Source organism: Protopterus annectens, chromosome 1.part1 (assembly GCF_019279795.1).
Source record: "Protopterus annectens isolate FY-2018-M chromosome 1.part1, PAN1.0, whole genome shotgun sequence".
NCBI classification, from domain to species: Eukaryota; Metazoa; Chordata; order Ceratodontiformes; family Protopteridae; genus Protopterus; species Protopterus annectens.
In genome coordinates, this window is record NC_056726.1 from 713,839,391 (window position 1) to 713,856,374 (window position 16,984).

General features: G+C 35.4%; 1 protein-coding gene across 2 annotated transcripts in view; it reads left to right on the forward strand.

The window, feature by feature from the left end:
• The first annotated feature begins 5,067 nt into the window (after positions 1-5,067).
• FGF10 (fibroblast growth factor 10) overlaps positions 5,068-16,984 on the forward strand; it is a 699,027-nt gene continuing 687,110 nt past the window's right edge. For both annotated transcript variants that reach the window (XM_044077714.1, XM_044077723.1), the window contains exon 1: positions 5,068-5,268. The gene's annotated coding sequence lies outside the window, so the exon portion shown is untranslated. The remainder of the gene's footprint in view (positions 5,269-16,984) is intronic.

A 16,984-nucleotide genomic window follows, 5' to 3' on the forward strand; every position in this document is an offset into this window, starting at 1 on the left:
CTCTTTACTTAGTCTCCTACAGGTTACTGAGAGGTGATCTTTGCCTGATATATAAGGCATCCTCAGACCCAGCTCGAATGGACCTCTTGCACATCCACAAAACAAACAGCAACAGGAACACTACATCCAAGGACCTGAACTTTGCCTGAAACATAAACAAAAAAAAAAAATTCTGGAAAGACTGATATATGTTTCAGAGGATTCCAACTATGTGGAACAGGCTCCCCATCCACCTGAAGTGGAGTTCGTCCCTCACCCTTTTTAAGTGAACCCTTGATTGTTGGATGGGAAATCAGAAATTTAGCCCATTCTGACCCCCATGTCTCTTGTGGACAAACACTGATTGTAAGTTAACTAATCCCAAGCTAAGATACCCCCCCCCACAATGTTTATCTGCTTCATTACTAACATATCCCAGCTGTATAGATGTCCAATGTACTCAAGGACAAAACTGGGTCGGATTGCATGGCTGGGCTTACAAAGACCCTGGTGGTCGATAGCCTCATAAAAACTTATAAATCTATGATGAGATCACTTTCACCATCAGTGGAGAATTCCCTTTTGTGCACTGTTGTGTGAAGTTGGAGTAGGATTTTTTAAGTTTGGGGTTGTGTGGGTGCAGGGAGGCTTGCCACCTTGTAAAAAAAGATTGCCTCTGAGTTTTATTGAAAGTGTTTTTGGTAAAACACTTCTGGAGTTTTTGACTTTGTGAAAGAAGGTGCTGATATATCAACATGCTTTCAAGAAGCTGTAATGCATCACGTATCATGTTGCCTTATTAACCTTAATCTGAGTCTCTTCTGTATGGAGAATGAGAAAACTCAATCCTTTATTCCTTCCTGAGCCGTAACTGGTCTAAATGTGTGGAAGGCACTGTAACCATGCACAACCAGGGTGCTCTCTTTCTCCACTATTTTAAACAATGTCTCTGTCACTAGTCTGATGTTTACATCCTCCAGGGTGAAGAGGACATGTAAGGAGTAGAGTTTCTTATTTAGTCACCTAGCACTGATAAGTAATACCTTCATATTGTCCCTTGCTTGGTTCATTATGGCGGTAGGCTTATCAGGGTGGCATTGCCTAAAAAAGGCAATATGGGGGTGGACAATGTATTTGCCAATAATCTAAACCCTAAGGGGAACAGATACAAGCTATCCTTTGGCAAAGCAGCATAGTTTAAAACACACAAACACCTCCAAAAAATCCACAAAACACACTGGACATTAGGATAGAAAAAGTTTTACTGATGTGTTTGGTACCTCGGCTTACGCCTTCAAAGAATAAATTGTTACATCAAGCAGCTTTCTTTTATACATCATACTTAATACATTCAATTAGCCTTATTCAAAGGCCAATCAATAATTTAAAGTGCCCATCACGCATTATACATTACCCATGTATTAACTACGCATAACAATTTTTATACAAAGTTTTAAAATTACTGATATGAATCCCACCTGTTTCTGTTGTTAAAATGAGACAACAACAACATAATTCCATTTATATTAATAAAATGTGAGATTTTAAGCATACAACTGACAGTATTAGTTTACTTGTTATAAACATTGGTATCTAATTCCATTTTTAAACCTTTAGGATATAATGTCCTGAAGTTTATTATACACTTGGACTTCAACAATAATAACTTGCTGATGTCCACCCCCCTGTCATAAGATTTGGGTTTTGCCAACACACTAAAAAAGATCCTATTCCTTCTTATGTCACTTAGACACTCCATGATTCTTTTCTTGACAGCTCTTTTAGTCTGTCCAATGTACCATTTTATCTGCGTACACCCACAGCCTATGATATAAACAATTCCACTAGATTCACATGTATATGTTTCACTGGCTTTATAGACCTTGCCATTAATGTTGACCCCATCCAAGTTATTAATTTTCTCACAGACTATAAAATTTCTGCACAGAAAACTTCCCCTAATGTTTCCTGCTCTAAAAAATCAAAAACTTGGATGGGGTCGACATTAATGGCAAGGTCTATAAAGCCAGTGAAACATATACATGTGAATCTAGTAGAATTGTCTATATCATAGGCTGTGGGTGTACGCAGATAAAATGGTACATTGGACAGACTAAAAGAGCTGTCAAGAAAAGAATCATGGAGCGTCTGAGTGACATAAGAAGGAATAGGATGGAAAATCCGGTAGCTACACATTTTATTCAGGTACATAATAGCTCAGTAGAAACTTTCTTTTTTAGTGTGTTGGCAAAACCAAAATCTTATGACAGGGGGGTGGATATCAGCAAGTTGTTATTGTTGGAGTCCAAGTGTATAAATAAACTTCAGGACATTATATCCTAAAGGTTTAAATATGGAATTAGATACCAATGTTTATAACAAGTAAACTAATACTGTCAGTTTTAGGGTTGAAATCTCACATTTTATTAATATAAGTGGAATGATGTTGTTGTTGTCTCATTTTAACATCAGAAACAGGTGGGATTCATCTCAGTAATTTTAAAATTATGTATAAAAAATGTTATGCATAGTTAATACATGGGTAATGTATAGAATTTCCCTTAGTATGAGGTAAAGCAGTCTCATGGATAATATATTACATAACAAAAACACCAGAAGTCCAACTGGTACTGCAGTATTTTTTTCTTAAAACCTAATAAACACTTTCATGTTAATAAATAAAGAGACTTCTTTAGAAGTACATTAAATAGCAATGACTTAGAAAGCACAGCTCCCCATGTCAGGTGGTACTGGGTGGGCATACAAAATCCTTTAAAAGTGTTGCAGTGACTTTTGAATGCTGATGGTTGCATTAGAATCACTTGTTTAGAGACTATACTTTTGATTGGTAACTTACTCTTTTGAAATTATTAATTAAGCTTACAATAGAAATGAAATAAGAATGAACGCTGTAGGGGTTTAGGTTGCATCTCTTGTGTGCTCCTCAACCACTCCCCTTTTTTTTCCCTAATATTTTCTTGTAGTATGAGATGAAGATAACAAACAGTGTTATGGATATGAGTTACTAGGGTGATTCTGAACAAATCATTTACGTAGACAGTTTCCATTGGATGTTTCTATAAAGGGACAATTGTTTATAGTTACTTTTTGTAGTTAAATTACATAAAATGTAACCAAAAGAAAATTAAATTATGAAAAACAAAGGTGACGTACTCTCAACTACAGGAATCTTTAACTTACTTCTATGCAAGAGGTCAGCTTGGTCATACCTTATATGCAGTGGCTATTGTCCAGTAATCTTGACAACTGCAAAAGCTTTATTAGTACAAATTAAAGCAGCATAGAAATAACAAAAGAGACAGTAGTTAATATTATGTTGTAATAAAGACTATCTTACCAGTTGTATAGCCTTTTTATTCATTACTTTATATTTGTATATCAGAGACATTTTTCTCATTATGCACGTGCCATTATAAAATCTACAATTATAGTTACTTTGTTGAATTTTTATTAAATATTTGTTATAGTCAATGGAGTAACTTTAGGAATTGGCTGTGATTTATGAGACAGAGAGAGAGAGAGAGAGAGAGATGGCCAATACTGCTCTCCAGTGTATTGTAGTATAGTGATCAGTACAGTTTGAAGTATGTGCCAACTGTGGTCATTCTGTCTCATCTGCTTAGCATCATAATTCAAGATATACTTTATAGACCTTTTATAGAAAAGCTATCTTTTGTAAAATACTCACAACGAATATCAAACGAGGTGGTAGTGGAAAGATCTCAGCCTAAAAACTGGAGCGTCTATGTTTGAATCCTACCTCTGGTCACTACCTGCATGGATTTTTTTTCTGCCAGTAACTGCATCCTTTTGGCCAACTAGTTGCTAAATGCGTCTGAGAAGGATCAATTCATTTACCTGACTATCAGTAAATAAATGAATAGACCTAATGGTAGTGCAAGTTTCACAGTCATGCACTCTTTTTTCAGTTGTATGAAAGTATACAGGAAAGAAATAAGTACATTTGTATAAGAAATTTCCTGTGAATACTGCAGATTATTTTTTATCAGCCATCAGAAGGATGCAGTGATGTAATAAATAAGGTTCAAAAAAACAAAATGAAAAAACCCAACCAAAATGTTGTACCCACCATCTTTTGAAATTTTAACATATAGTTAAGGGTGATGTCTCTTTGTTTTTAGAAATCTTGAGGATGTAGTAAAAGGGGATGAAATTTTAGAAAAATAGAGAAAAAAATGGCTGGTGGTGGTTCAGATAATTTAGGTTATGAGATGTTAACAAAATGCTACCTCTACTACAGGGTTTAATTCCCACAGACTTCATTTGCCTACTGCGTGAGTTTGAGCAAACCATGAAATGAAAACATTGCTTTGAGACAATGGGTAATCTGGGCTAGGCTCCTTAATGGTCTCCTGGACTACATGCCTAGTAACAACCTATATGGAAAAAAGTGCGCACTTGCCATTTGCTTGAGAACAAATAGCATAGGCTATCACAGATAGAAGCTAGATGTTAATTTATTTTTTATTTGAATAACTGATGATGACTGTTTTGGTGATTAATAAAACAAACATAATCTATGTGCATGTATATGCTAGATGACGTGTACAGTATATACATTATTTATTCATGTTATAATCTCTGCACTTACTCTGTAACCATACTTATAGAATATATTATGGAACAAGATTAAACTAAAATGCAATATTACATATACTATAATATTTTACAGAAGATCTACTCTTTCTTAATAAAACATGTGATGTTGCATTGGAGAAACTCTTCAATAGACCTTTCTGTAGCCTTAAGCTATTACTTTCATAAAACATCATAAATGCTGTCTCTTTCTCTGCCCTTGTCCCTCTTTTCTTAGGAAATGTAATGGCACAAAGCTAGGAAGGAAGGCAGACTGACAAGGCTCACATAGCAAAAAGGATTAAAGGACAAAGAGTTAAACAGCAGCAGCATCTCTTACAGAACTGCAGGCTAACACTTTTCTTATGCTCCATTTAACAGGGCGGGCCAAGTCTCAGAGGAGGGGCACCCAGAAATGATATACTGTAGAGTCAATTTTCAGACATCAAACAGTTGCACAGACTTATGTCCCATTTTCTTGTTGTATGCTAATGTAAATGTGCATGTTTCATTGAAATTTTGGCTTCAGCTACTTTGGTGAGCTTCAGTTTATTGGAGGGCTGTTAAAACACAGGAAGGAGTATCAAAGAGGTTCCGTTGTTTAGTGACACTAATGATATCCAGATCTGAGAGCTAAACCACTGTGATCTTCCTTATCCATTGCCCTGAAGGGTAAGTATGTTAAAAGATTTTTTCCCACTTGCAACACCCTGCAGCAAGGACAGGAAAACAATTAACATTGTAAACATAATCAGAAACTGTTTCTTTAATCCTTTAGTATGACAAATGTGAAAAAAGTATGCTGTGGAAATGCAGATCATGGTATGTGTCTGCAAAAAGGCATTTCTTTTTTATTATTATACTGCCTTACTTGTTCTGCCCATAACAAAACTGTTACTTTTTGAATTGGTGTAGTTTTGTGGAAAGGTTACCTGAACAAGGAGTTGCCTTTTGTAAACTATGTACATATGAAGATACTGAATACATTACCATTTTGCATAACTAAATATTATAGTGCAGTCTGTTGTATCATATATCTTTTAAACTAAGCTGTTTATAGAATGGTACTATGCAAATGTTAGAGACTTTTGTATACTTGCATGATTTTCTCATGAGATTCTTACCTGTGGTAGCTTAGCAAACAATAAATAGATCCAAGCAAAGTATTCCTATCTCTATTATTGAATAACAGATCATAATTCTAACATGTATATGCAGTCAATAATATCTAGACGCATGTCTTAACCTACTTTTATGTGTGTGTGTGTGTGTGTGTGTGTGTGTGTGTGTGTGTGTGTTTATATGTGTGTGTGTGTGTAAATAAGGAGTATAAAACTAAAAGTTAATGAAATTAATTTAATAGTCCTTATCATAAAGGGCGAATGTGAGTTGGCACATCTTCCGTATAGAACATATTTGCTATGAGCTTTCTCACACATTCATTCTAACAGTGATTTTTATTTGATGTTAAAAAGACACGAGATAATTTCATACTCATAACTGAAGGTCCCACTTATGCCTGCTGTCCATTAGAACTTGCATTTACCATTCTTAAAAAATAAAAAAAATTTTGGTTGCATTTACTAACCGAAAGACTGAAATATTAAGAAAAAAATACATGACTGAGTGGCATATATATTTCTTAAATACCTGATAAAGGTTGCTGCTATCTAAATGTCATTTTTATCACACTGAAAGACAAAAGTCCCAGCAGTGTAACATAGCCCTCCTGAGTTTTTCAGCAAGTGGTAGAATGTAGAGTATTAAGTATATTACCGTCTTGAATGAATGGTGCATAAATGTAAGCTCATAACGAGCATTTACTTTTTATAGAATTTTATGTTGCTATGTCTTTAAACTAGCATGGGTTCAGATCCATTTTCTGTTAAAAACTCATTTTGCATAGATGAACAAGATGTGTCACCGTGTAGCCTCATGCTGTGCAAAATAATAAAGAAATCATATAAGAGGTACAGAATATTACATCTTAGACTTCATTAGTAGTGTGTAGAGGGGATCAGACAAGGGTGAGATTACATAGCTTATCTTATACCTGACAAACTCTGGGCAACAGTGAAACTGTTTGTCTTTTTGAAAAATTGTTTGCAATAGAACGTTGTAATTAGTTCCACAATGTCTCCTCGCAGTTGTATAAAACATATGGCTTAGTATAACAAAGCAGAAAAGACATACAAATCGTATTTTCTGTTCCTTTTTTATTTAAGCATGCAACATATTTCTATATGTTCTTTCATATGTAATGTGTGAAGCAAACTTACATTTGTCATCAAAATACAACACTAAGTCTGGATTTCTAGTTTTGTTCCTCTAATAAAGGTGATGATGGACATATACTTGTCTGTGGTTTTCACAGTGAAGTCAGTATTCTTGCTGTATACTATAAACCTGTGTGTACCTGACTTCAAAAATTTCAGAAGAAGCTTAGAGAATTCTGATATTATCCCTCACCATATTTGTTTGACTATGTAGGCATACAGACCACATCAGAAGTAATTGAACTCTTTCATTTCATACAGTATTGTCTTGGTTTACCTTTTATCTCAGCAAACCTTTTAAAGTTATGATTAAACAGGTGAAATACATGAATAGAAGACACTACACTGTCAAGGTTATATTTTAATTTTAGATCTGGTTCTGAAGAAAAGAAACAAGAACCACAATGGTAAATACAGGTGTAAGGTGAATAGTCCATTAGCATTTGGGAAGTGGGTATATATTAGGTCACAAAAAGGGTAGATCCACAAAGTTGTAGCTTTCTGCTATATTAATGAAAATAAATATTTCAGAAAACTTAGCTAAACAACTGCTTTGTACAGCTCATGTGGTAATTTCACAGTATGCTAGCTAGCCTCACGTGCATAGAGCTAAATATTTGTTTTCTCAATGGAGTAAAAAGAAATCATGAAAAAATATGTATTACTATCATAACTGCACTTCTTTGATGGAAGTATAATCAAAGCTCAGTAAGAATGAACACACCAGAATTATATATGCATATTCTGACTGATTTTTATAAATCTGTTTGCAGCTAATGGCCATGAATTTATTAAGAAATGGAGTGAAAATAGTTCTCTGATGCCTTAGTGCAGATAAACAGAGCATATTAGCTCTGAGAATAAACACCTATATTCACTATTTCCCATATAAAGCTTTTTATCTAAAATGTAAACCTCAAATAACTATCATTTTATTTCTCATATCATTAGCTATTTCAAATTTCATTATATTTCTCCTGATTATAGGGAGCTATATATTAGATATAAGAACTAATAGGTCATCCACAGTATATACAAAAATAAATTTGTCTGCCAAAGAAAACATCCTTATGGAACTCTAAAAGAGTTTTTAATAAAAATATTGGTTTGAAAATACAGCATGTAAAACATTCTGTGTGTAGCTGCAAAGATATTGATACACTCCAATACTCACAGAAACAGACACACACACACACACACACACACACACACACACACACACACACACACACACACACACACACACACACACACGTATTTATTTACATCTCTCTCTCTCTCTATATATATATATATATATATATATATATATATATATATATGTGTGTACATACATACATATATTTTTTTAAACTCAACAGCAAAACAATCTAATATAAATTGCCTGCTTAGTTCTAACTGAAAATATGATTTTTTGAAAGAAATAATCATGTCCTCTCTGGTAACAAAGTATATCACAATTTGCGTTGCATTGTCACATGATACATGGGCCATCTATCAAGAAATAATGCCTTACTTAATTTCCCACTGGTTAACATAATGTTCATTTAGATTATGACAAAACAGAGGAAAGAAATGGGTTGCTTGCTGTTCATCAAAGAGACATCTTTTGTACAAGCTTTTGCTTTGCTATAACTTTAGATATTTCTTAGAGAAATGGTCTGTACCTTGACAGAGTATATAAGTGAATCTTTAGATTCAGTGGTCAAAGTGGATTCTTCATATGATCCCTGTAATTTGGCACCTTTGTAGTAGGGTACAGAAAAGAACACATAGTTTAGTGTCTTCAGATGTTACACTTTAATAACTAAGACCACATCACCTCTTAATATGGTAGTTGTTTACTTAAATGTGCAGCTGGGTGTTCCTTTTTCTCCTGTAATTTTTTTTATTGCTTTGAGTTTCTTCAGCTGTTTTATGCTTGCTTGACACTGCCCACATAGGCAGACACCAAATGCCTGCATAAACAGGTGTTAAACTTTGTTTGAGGTATTCCATCTGAAGCCTTTTTAAACAATGAACTCATATTCATTTAATTTCCTTCATCCTAAAATTATTTAAGTGAAATTTGAACATAGAAGCATTTAACATTATACAGACTCTCAAAATTCATGAAGTACTAAACACTTTTTCTATACTATTCATCTTTCTTCATTGTGTATCCAGGCAATTAAATGCACTATAAAAGCTGCGTAACAAAAATAATATGGATTGTATATGCATATGTGGTAGAGATGTATACTTTTTATAATTAGACTCTTTACTGGACTCCAATACATTGTGATTGTCTTAGAATGATATGTCTCAAATTACTGAATGAATTCTAGGATTTCTATCAGCAATACAAAGTCATTTTAGTTCAGACTCAAATGAATACATGCAAAAAAAAAACTGTGTTGAGTTTTATGATTCAGCCCATATGCTCTCAGACTGTGTAATACTCTCCCTAAGTTGATAAGGCCTAGTGATCACACAGAATTCTTTCCCTCTCATATTTTAAGACCATTTATTACAGGATGGTCATGTACAGAGTATGCACAGTGCTTAAAACTTTGTGGGACTATTCATTACTTCTCAGTTTACATATAACCATTGCTGGCTGCCATGCTCTCACGTATCTAATATGATTGATTAAATAAAAGAACATTCTTAAACTCTGTACAGTTCTCTATGCAATTTTTGAAAATATTTTTTTGCCAGCTATTTTCATTTGGGGGACTTCAAATACCTTTTAGAACCCCCCCCCCCCCCATACCAGTTTAAGCCTTATTCACTTCCAGTTTTCATAATTCAGGATTGATAATAATTTCATCACCCATTCAAGATACTCAGTCTTGGACTTAATCCTGTTCAGTTTTTGCTGTGTGTACCTGAGCAGATTCTTATTGTTTAGTCCATGTGATCAGTAGGAGAATCTATAGAATCCCTTCTTGTGCAATGCTATAATAATGCCAAAATATTTGCCTGCATGAAACTGATTGATCTTCAGTAAAAAATGTATTATCAGACTTTCTCCTGCCATATCATCTACCGTAGAAATCTGAGAATGGTTTAAATGCAATATATGTACCTGTCATAGAAAATGTATGTGTTTTGGGCCTTACCTGAAATTAATTTTAGACTGGATCTTCAGCTCTAGAGGTCTTATGGATATATGACGTGTCTCTTTTCTTTCTGTAACAATGTTACACTGTTTTGAATATAACTTCTTTCACTCAACTAGAACATCTTACATACTATGGGGATGATGAACTTAGCACTGCAGCCAATGGCTCTGACATAGAAAGTAATTGTTAGTTTCCTGCCATACATATTCAATATTTATATTAATATAAATTAGATTATGCTGTTTTGAGTTTTATTCTGTGGTATTTAGAGGTATTTTGTTATTTATGCTACCCTGAGGTATCTTTTCTGTAAAATAATTATAGCTTCCATGCCCCTTTGGTCTACCCCATCATTGTATAAATTACTGTATAAAGAATAACATGGAAATTAATTTTAGACTGGATCTTCAGCTCTAAAAGTCCTATGGATATATGGCATGTCTCTTTTCTTTCTGTAACAATGTTACACTATTTTGAATATAACTTCTTTCACTCAACTAGAACATCTTACTTACCACCTTTGAGTGGGAAGTTGGCATAATGGTTAGGGTGTTTACCTTGCAAACACAAGGTGCAGGGTTTGATTCTCACATGGGGTAGCTGGCTAGGCTTAGAATGACCCACAAGGGCAGTTAGCCTAGTAATAATCTATGAATCTATGAACCTATGAGGAAATACACATTGACAGTTATAAGGCTAAAGAATACCAGAACCCGGATTTTCAGGCTAATAAACCAGGATACTGTTACAATTTCCAAAACAAAAGTTTTGATCCCCTAGCAAGATTGATAAAAATGTCCACTTCTTAACCTTGATTCATAATTTTCAGTTTGGAACTGTTTGCCAAGTTAGGTTACTTATTTCAGGATTAGTTTTGTTTGTTTTGTACAGTAGTTGTGTTAGGGTATTCTACCTGACCTAACTCACTGATTTGAATTTTGACTTTTTCAGGCAAATTGTATTAGTTAATTTATTACAGCTATAATATCACCAAAAATATCAACTTGGTTTAACATATAAAACAAAAAAAACTGCCTATGTAATTCTATATAATACCTTATAGCAAAGTGAATTAAGGCAACTAAGGGCTGGGATTAGTGTGACATTTGAATCAATTGCTATTTATCTTGTTGCATGTATGTACTGCCTATATAACTAGTCACAGTCTGTTGATAGTTTAATGACACATTTTACACGACACTGTTTCCTTGTACAACAGTTGTACCAAAATCCATTCAGTAAATAATGTACAAGCATATGATTCATGCATTTTCCATTCTCAGAAAATGTAATTGATAAGCTAACTAGCTAAAAAGTCTCTCAGCACATTTATTTATTTAAGGAATATAATCATTTGGATGGTATTCATTTTCATGGCTCAATTTTTCAGTATTTAGCAGACATATTTACTATTAATGTAGAGGGTTCATATATAGATTTACACATATATACATGGATAAATATAGAATAAAGATTGTGTATATATGCTGTCATACACAGCAAGGCAGGAGTAAATCCAAAGGCGCCTTTTTCAAAAACAATCTTAGAAGTACTTTGTAAGATGTCTACTACTATCAATCCCAGGGTAAGAAGCCTGTTTTGTTTACATAGAGCCACAGTTGTATTTATAATCCACCTCATTCTCTATAAAACATGACATCTCCTGTCACTTTATGGTGTAATTCCATTACAGTTCATTGACACTTTACATACTCTCTTTGACTGTTGTAGCTGTAACTTTTCATGCTTTGTCAATTAAATAAGTGTTAAACCGAGCTCTGCTTGGTTTACTCAACCCCTCAGTACAACACAAGTTGATTTTATCAAAACCATGTGTGTCTGAATATTAGTTTGCATTTTCTGTAGTATGACATCATTATAAATAATAATTCAGTTCTTCTGAGGATCTGTTCTTGAGATGCTGGGAGAAAAAAAGTATTAGCAATTTTCATTAAACGGTGCATAGGAGTAGAATACAATTGTCTTTTTTATTTATTCACATATACTTCACTTTAAACACCATATTTGTGTCAAAAAGATGATACTAGAAATACAATAGATATATTTCTCTCTCAGTGAAGAACCTGTACTTTCTGTCTAAACAGTTCTCTAGTTTTAACATAAGCTATCCTAAAACATACTTCACACAAAATGATTGCTCAACAACAGTCACCTTGTCTCTTGTATTTCAATAGATTGTTTTATTCACAGGAGTGCTTTGCAAGTTCCATAACTATAGTTAGTCATTTGTCAACATTACATCTAATGTCAAGCACACACACACACACACACACACACACACACACACACACACACACACACGCACACGCACACGCACACGCACACATGCACATGTGCATGCGCAAACACACATACCCAAACTGTAGAAAATGAAACACAGAAAGGCAGATGGCCTGGGAAATGAAGTAAGGAACATATTGAACATATAACTACTGGATATTAAGACTCATGTCAAGATAATAAATCTTAATAATATAATAAATATTAATACTCTAAAATGTGTAAATGTAAATACATGTAAATAGTTATGCTTTTGTTTTAGAAACAAGAGTGCATGATAATTATGACATAGGTCCATTGCAGCACACTGATATTTTTTCGTTGCTCTCTTTGACCTTTGACTTCACTTGCTGCTTTCCTTTTCTAAATGGTGGGACGGCAAGTTACAATGATGGGAAAATGACACTGATATTCCCAATGAGGCCCTATAGCTTGCTATTATGCAGGATTTCATGTTTATCATGGTTCCTTTGCCAACTAATTTTACTACTGCTAAAACGGAATGCATGATTCTGTATGAGCGTGCCTTAGGCATTTAGGTGTATATCGTATATGTAGTTTGCTTTGAAATCTCTGCATATAATTAACTTTATAATTATCTTCTCTTACACTAAGTGGGTATTACATTTTCATGGTTTCATAGTTCAGTGGAAAATAGAGTTTGGTCCTAGTGGCCAACGTGGAACACAAACTCGAAAACATTGTGAGAAAATGCAGTCACCAATCCAAAAATAAAACCTGTCTTTAAATGCTGACAGTGTAATGAGCATCCCGATAGATAAAAGGAGTTTATCCCATAAAGACACAATAGAAAACAAGATGTATTTGCCTCTACTAGAGAGATGTTTAGATAGTTGGCAGTATAAAGTCTTTGCATCTGAGCTTTCAGTTACTATCCAAAAGGTTCAAACCTGAAAGCAACTTGCTTATAATAGTTCCTGTAGGTTCACCCTGAAAAAAAATCAGTGTGTTTTTATCCTATATGAACAGATAACATTCCCAGAATACATATTAGCTTGTAAATGACATTAAACTATACAACAGTTTTTTTTTGCTTGTTTACAAATTTTAAAGTCTAACCAACAGATAAAGTAGAAGTAAAATAATTACCTTGCTACGTACCATACTAGTCATTTAATGTATGTTTCTTTTATCTGTTTATAGACATTATTCATCACTATGAACTATTGAAACTGTATGTTATATACTTGTTTATCTGGAACAATGGGTCCCCATGATGCCACATACACTCTTTATGGAAGAATATCTTATGTCTACAGACTGTAAGATCTTCACCTGGTTTAAAGAATACTCTGGGATTTTTTTTAATTCAGGAACTAACAGTTTTATTATATCAGTTTTAAGTACTTCTTCTTCTTCTTCTTTCAACTGCTCCCGTTAGGGGTCACCATAGCAGATCAACTGTTTCCATTTCTTCCTGTCCTCTGCATCTTGCTCTGTCACACCAACCACCTGTATGTCCTCTCTCACCACATCCATAAACCTTATCTTAGGCCTTCCTCTTTTCCTGTTACCTGCCAGCTTCATCCTTAGCATCTTTTTCCCAATATACTCTGCATCCCTCCTCAGCACATGTCCAAACCAACATAATCTTGCCTCTCTGGCTTTGTCTCCAAACCTTCCAACCTGGGCTGATCCTCTAATATACTTATTCCTAATCCTGTCTATCCTCGTCACACCCAGTGCAAATCTTAACATCTTCAACTCTGCCACGTCAAGCTCTGACTCCTGCTTTTTTGTCAATACCACTGTCTCCAACCCATATAACATAATTGGTCTCACTACCCTCTTGCAGCCCTTCCCTTTCACTCATACTGGTACTCGTCTGTCACAAATCACTCCTGATAATCTTCTCCACCCACTCCATCCTGCCTGTACTCTCTTCTTCACCTCTCTTTCACACTCACCATTACTCTGAACTGTTGATCCCAAGTACTTAAACTCATTCACCTTTGCCACCTCTACTCCCTGCATCCTCACCATTCCTCTATCCTCCCTCTCATTCACACACATATATTCTGTCTTAGTCCTGCTGACCTTCATTCCTCTTCTCTCTAGAGCATATCTCCACCTCTCCAGGGTCTATTCCACCTATTCCCTACTCTCACTACAGATCACAATGTCATCTGCAAACATCATAGTCCACAGGGACTCCTGTCTGATCTCATCTGTCAACCTGTCCATCACCATTGCAAATACTAAAACCCCCAAATTATCTTTTCTCAAGGGTGGTCTATTAACTATGGTAGAAATATGTGACTCATTATGCATATGTTTATTTCAATGTTCGAAATTAACAATTTTTTTTTTTGTTATAACTAACCTATAACTCATCTATTTTATCTTTAGCAGTTGGGTCTCTGGTTTAGCCACCTTTACTTGTTTTATGGGCGTTTGTTTGTTTCCCAGGTTTTGCTCATTATGCATAATGCATACAGAGATTACAACCATGTTCCCAACATCCTAGATAGAGCTTTAAACTTATTGAAATATCACAAAATGTCATCAGTCCAGAAGGGAATGTGAGGGCTAAAGCAGTCCTGTTGGTTAACAAAATAACACATGAAATAGCCAGCAAAATAGAATAACTAAACCAGATCATGTACAACTATTACAAAATAATAAATGAAAAATGTACCCAAGCCAGTTCTATCGAACAGAGGGATGAATTCCTAACTGACAGACAGGAGACCGGGATGGGACTAACCAGCCCAGCACCTGAGGTGGGTTGATGGGATAGGAAATGTAGCAATAATTTACTGGCTTGCCTAGACTCTGGGGACAGGGGTCTTCAAAATGAGACAGCAGCCCATTGGTGATACTGGTGGTTGTGCATTTTCATCTGTCAAGAACTGAGATACACAATGACAGATTTCATGGGTCTTAATGGACCTACATCACTGAGTGTTTCACATGGAGGCAGGCAATGTGTAGGGCATAAAACAACAAACAAACAAAAATCCCTGCAGTATGACTATTGTACTGTACTGAAATGTCTCAGTCTCCTCTCAGACAACAGATGAATTAGCAGATTAGGACTGAGGATTGTGCCAGTAGCAGGCAATAATTTTTACACAACACCCCCCAAAAACATATATCCTACAATCCTTTCATACCTTAGAAATAACATGCTTTTTTATATAACTTCAACACACCATTATAGCCAACACTAAAAAGAAATACCTTATATAATACGTGAAGTAACAGCCCAACAATGAGAACAAATAAAAGTACATTCTACTAAAATCTAAGAACACCATTATTTTAAGTTTTATCTATGCGTGTGTGTATGTGTTTGTGTGTGTGTGTGTGTGTGTGTGTGTGTGTGTGTGTGTGTGTGTGTGTGTGTGTGTGTGTGTGTGTGTGTGTGTGTGTGTTTTGCTTGGAAAACTTTTTTATTACAATACTTACCAATATAACTTTAAGTAGAATATTTTAACTAAAAACATATCAGCAGTATCTTTCTTCAGACCTTGTTACAAAACTAGATATGCTATCCATATGGACTTCTCCACAGGGCATTTAATTATAACTTACATTTAATGTGTCTGTTTTCAATCTGTGAATCATGAAGTTTTTCTCACTGTCATTATTCTTATCAATTTCATTGTAAATGCTTGGTTGCAAGTATTAACAAAATCTCTAGGAGAATAAAAAATGTAACATTTCAAGACGTTTTATCCTCTCCATAGATGGAAGTCTACCTTGCATCATATATCATAGGAAGTTACTAGGCTATTGTCTCTGAGGCTCTTATAAGCTGAGTCAAGAGTTTAGCCCATGTTTAGGCAAGTCAGCACCCAATGACCCTGTCCAGCAGGGACACAGGTGGAATCCCAGGGGTGTATTTGCTGTTTCCCATCCACTTATCCAGGTTGTGCTTAAAAAGGGATAATGAGGTGCTCTGTTTGACGTGGAGAGGGAGTATGTTCCACAGATAAAGGAATCTCTGGGACAAAAATCTGTCCTGCTAACAAATCCTATTGATGTCACAGACCGGGTTGGAGTTGTGCGTGTGGGTTACTTGAGTGGAGCTTAACTTGCGGATATGCAGCAGTACCATCAAGGCAGTGTCTGAGATTACTTCCTATGCCAGACAGAGATCATCTCTGAGGAGTCTGTGTGAAACTGAGTAGAGGGACAAGGTTTTAGCTTATCTGTGTAAGGTAGATGTTTGAGGCCCTGGTTTCTCCTGGTGAGGAACCTCTGTGGTCTCTCCAGCTGCTGCATGTGCTTTGTGAGGTACATGCTGAAGGGGGCACTGCACTCGATAACTAGCCTTTTAAGGGAAAAATACATGGATGTTATGATATCCTTGTGCCTGGATGAGATACCCTTACTTATGAGGTGGGCCATGTAGAAAGCTTTCCCTACAACGGAAGCAACATGGTGGTCAAAAGTCAGGTTGCTATGAACCTGGGTGCCCAAATCCCTCATGACTGATTGCATGCTTAGGATGTTGTCATTAATGTAATAATATGTGGGGATGTCACTCTCTCCAAAGGGGATGGTGATGCATTTTTTGGCATTCAGCTTGAAGCCATGTTTCTGGCACCAGTCATTAGCTTGGGTGAGACCCTCTTGGAGGACGTCTACATCACTTGGGGAATTTATGACCATGCCCAGCTTGCAGTCATCTGCAAACCTGGCCGGCCATAGCCCACTGGTTTTGGTCTACACCTC